Below are 4,322 nucleotides of genomic sequence, written 5' to 3' on the forward strand. Positions count from 1 at the left end.
TGTATGTGACCTTGGAGCTACCCTGCTACATTCCAGGCCTTCAACACTTTGTGCTTTTTCCTGATCCAAGTGAGTCAGAAATTACTATTAGCAATCCCTGCACCCCAGTGTCCCATTCCAGCCAACCCACAGAATAAACCCTCTCATTGGCATTTGTCTGGATGAAGGAGGATGCAGATTTTGGGGTAACGTTAGGAAGAGGCCGGTGGTACGGATTTTCCCTGTGGTTGGTTGCGTTGTTGCTGTTTGTGTAGCTGGGCTGGGCTGTTGAGTTTGACGTGGAAATAATTGAGATTGTCCAAGGAATGTGGCAAGTTAAGTTTCAAGGATGCTGGTCAGATAAAAATACAAGCATTATGAGACCTCAGTGCAGCTCCTATGGAATGCCTGACTGCTTATTTGTGAAGGGTTAGGGAGGAATTATAGCTGGTTTTATTACGGCCGTCAAGGTCTTCTCTCCGCTGCTGTGTTAACGACCGATGTAGCTTTCTGTTTCTCTGTAAGCTGGTACGTGCTTTGCAGCAGGGGGGTAGGGGGTGTCTTCATTCCGCTCTGTCACCTGGAAAGTGGTTTTGGGAGTGTTAAAATGGAAAGGTTTTTTAATTTCTAAGTTGCTCACAGAAAGAACGTTTTCTCTTCAGAATGCCCCAAGAAAAGCTTAACATTTAAAGTCCCGATGCTTTTCTGGTCTTGGGATTAAACTTGAGCTATTTCTGTCCTGCTAGAAGACCAGGTTTGCACCGTTCTGCTGTTCCTTACACAGGCACCGCTGGGTTTTTTGCATGTTATATTAGCAGTCAGTTTGCATTATTTTTACCTATCATAGCTATTGTGGACGTGGGCACAGCCACAGAAATATTGGTGCTTACTGGTCTCTGCTTTGTTCCTGCAGAAACTCATCCCTAACAGATCTTGTTAGGGTTTGGGTTTCTTAAACTCATTTTAGACTGTAGTCTTCTGGTTTGGCATTGTGACTGCATTTTTGGGTTTTGAGCCACTTGACGACAAAGATTTCTCTGTCTTTTTCTTAAGTTATCAAGAGCCAGTTGCTTGGAACCTAACAGCGTCGATATGCTTATTAGTGTGTTTTTCCTTTTGTGTTTGCTTTTAAAGAAGAGTTGCAGAAAGGAGCAGAGGGTGACATGGCCATAGATGAATCTTCTGGGCATTTGGGCTACTCTGAAAATGCATCCGTTCATTGAGAGGCTGAGTCTGGGTGAGTAACTCCATTTGCATGCCTGCCAGTGGGGAGCGCTCCCCTTGCTGGACATGCCCATCTGCACAGGGACAGTTTGTCTTGCTGCTCCTAAAGAGTGCTGGTGTTTTAATTATCATTCTGTTATGTACTTATTTATTTTATAAATAATGGCCACATACTGAGAAGGAGCGAGTAAACAGTGTGCATCTGTGTGCTCTGACCACAACTGCAACGTGTTGGCCAAGCCACCCAGGAGCAGGGTTTGTTACACCAGCGTGACCTTCTAGGCTGCCATGGGTGGTGGGGGTTCCTGTGTGACACGGTCATTCCTCTCAATTTGCTGCAATTACAGCCTTTGCCATAAGATCCAGGAGTCCCACTTAGACAAATGGTATGTGCCCTGCACCAGACCCCGTAGGAAATTTTGGGTAGGGTTTTGTAGAATGACTAATAAACTCTGCTGGCGGGATGCTCATGTTGACCCATCCTCCTGCCATGGGTCTGCAAAGTCTTGCCAGGAACCTGATCCAGCTCAGGCTTCCCACGGGATCACAGCCTCCTTCCTTCAGGCATCCACCCGCTCCGGTGTAGGGGGTCCTCCATGAGCTACAGGTGGGGATCTGCTCCCCTGTGGACCTCCATGGGCTGCAGGGGGACAGCCTGCCTCACCATGGTCTTCACCATGGGCTGCAGGGGATATCTGCTCCAGTGCCTGGAGCACCTCCTCCCCCTCCTCCTTCTCTGACCTTGGTGTCTGCAGGGCTGTTTTCTCTCACATCCTCTCACTTCTCCCTCCGGCTACTGAGCCGCAGCAGGTATTTTTCCTTCTTAAATATGTTATCCTAGAGGTGCTAGCACTGTTAGTGATGGGCTTGGCCTTGGCCAGCAGCGGACACAGGGAAAACTTCTGGCAGCTTCTCACAGAAGCCACTCCTGTAGCTGTCCCCCGCTACCAAAACCTTGCTACGCAAACCCAGTACATCATGTCATGAGACTTTACAGAGCCTCTTGCAGTTGTATGAGGATGGATGCTTCTGGGGAAGGTTCAAGCAGTGAAGGAATACTTCGATACTAGATAAGTGCTGCTGTCTTTGGGTTTTTTTTCCTTCCTTGTATTTTTTTCCTTTCAGTTTTATAGCACAGTAGGTCACTGCTCCCCTCTTTAAGATTCTGCAGCAAAGCTCTGTATTTGGAGACGATTACAGAGCATTTCGCTGTTGCTGAAGAGCAAACAGGGAAGTTAGAGAGGTGATCAAGTTCACCTTTTCAGTCTTTGTTATCTTTGCTTCTGCTGCCTGATGCTGTTACGTGGTTTGGGGGACACATGAGCACTTTCTGCTGAACGCAGAGTTGAAAATCCTAGCACCAAATGATCCACAAGCATCTCCCAGTAAATCCTAGTGCTATAAACGCGTGCCATGGGAGTTGCTCTGATAGGTGTCAACAGGCCAGACAAATAGAGGTTTGTTCAGTTGCAGCACCATCTTCAGCCACGGAGGTTTGCAGCTAACAAACAAAAGCTTTATCCCATACAACCGGAGGTTGGATGGCTTCTGGAGATGAACACAAACTTTCCTTCTTCTCCCAGGTGGTTCCATTTCGCACCATTTGGAATCTTTATTAGGAGAAGAATAAATGAAGGTTGTCCTGTCCTCTTTTGCATGGCAGAAGATGTCTTGTAGGGAGAAAAGGTTGGTATGCCCTGTTGCCGTGGTGTTACTGCTGGAGTCACCTCTGAAACCATGAGCATGTTCTTCTCTGAAGTGCATGTACATTGCCATAGCAAAGCAGTAGCCTTACCATGGGCTTGGTCACCTTGTAAACTGTGTAGAACGGGCTTGTTCAAATAATCTGAGTGTAGCGTGGTCTTGGGTTGGATATAAGAGGGGTAGAAACTCTTCCAATTTGTATCTACACGTATGGGTCTTCAGATTTATTTTTTTTTTTTAGAATCATAGACTGTTTTGAGTTGGAAGGGACCCCTAGAGGTCATCTAGTCCAACCCTCCTGGAGTGAGCTGGGACACCCTTAACTAGATCAGGCTGCTCAGAGCCCCATTTTCTGAATATTCAAGTCAAAGCAAGAGTGTGTGTGGCTTAATTTTTGTATTCCTGTGATTGTGTCTTCACACAAACATGTTCTGATGGTTACCGCAGTACATCACTGTACTTCAAAAGAACGCCAACAAAGCCCTACTCAGGGTGTGTGCTGAACGCCGCGCACTTGCATGTTCCTCCTGTTCGTGTCTGACATCACTTTGCATACTGAGACATAAGCCGTAGTACTTGATACGAGTGACAACACAAATTATGGTTGCATTATATGAATACCTTCACTTATGGATGTCCCTTAGACAAGATGGCACTGATGGTTTGGATAAAGTATCCCCTGAGTGTGTGTGTTTGTAGTGAAACTTGCTACTTAATGGTTTAATGGTGCCCTACAGGACAGTGACCGTTAGTGGTGTTGATCCTCTGTTTGCTGGGTTGAAATCCTCCTGTCACAGGTTTTAAGGCAATTACAGGTAGTGAAGTGTTGGCAATTAAGAATAAAGCTGTTCATGGAAAACACTTGTTTTCTGAAGGATGAAGTCTTCTCTGTCTTCACATATTCTCATGCTTCTCTTCCAGCTGCTGTTACAGAATCCCAGCATGGCAGGGGTTGACTGGGTCTGCCAGATATCACCCAGTGCCACCCCCCTGCCCAAGCAGGCTCACCCAGAGCAGGGGGCACAGGACAGCGGCCAGGCGGGGGTTGAAGATCTCCAGAGAAGGAGACTCCACAGCCCCCCTGGGCAGCCTGGGCCAGGGCTCGGGCACCCTCAAAGAAGCTCTTCCTCACATTCAGCTGGAACCTTTTATGCTTCAGTTTGTGCCCATTGCCCCTTGTCCTGGTGCTGGGCACCACTGAGAAGAGTCTGGCTCCGTCCTTGTGACACCCACCCTGAAGATATTTGTACATGTTGATGAGATCCCCTCTCAGCCTTCTCTTCTCAGGCTGAACAAGCCCAGCTCCCTCAGCCTTTCCTCGTAGGGGAGATGCTCCAGTCCCCTCATCATCTTTGTTGCCCTCCTCTGGACTCTCTCTAGGAGTTCCTCATCTTTCTTGAACCGGGGAGCCCAGA

The 4,322-nt window shown here is 47.6% G+C and overlaps 1 long non-coding RNA gene across 2 annotated transcripts in view; it reads left to right on the forward strand.

Annotated features, from left to right (window-relative positions):
- The window catches only part of LOC118452072, a 17,318-nt gene extending 14,248 nt beyond the window's left edge, over positions 1 to 3,070 (forward strand). Inside the window, exons 3-4 of one of the 2 annotated variants that reach the window (XR_004841715.1) lie at positions 1,114 to 1,216; positions 2,787 to 3,068. This is a non-coding gene — a long non-coding RNA (uncharacterized LOC118452072). Of the gene's footprint in view, positions 1 to 1,113; positions 1,217 to 2,786 lie in introns of both variants that reach the window. The other variant, XR_004841714.1, reaches the window with a different exon arrangement.
- The last annotated feature ends 1,252 nt before the right edge of the window (positions 3,071 to 4,322 follow it).

This window comes from Egretta garzetta, unplaced genomic scaffold (genome assembly GCF_000687185.1).
Source record: "Egretta garzetta isolate BGI_Z169 unplaced genomic scaffold, ASM68718v1 scaffold1064, whole genome shotgun sequence".
Classification (NCBI taxonomy): Eukaryota; Metazoa; Chordata; class Aves; order Pelecaniformes; family Ardeidae; genus Egretta; species Egretta garzetta.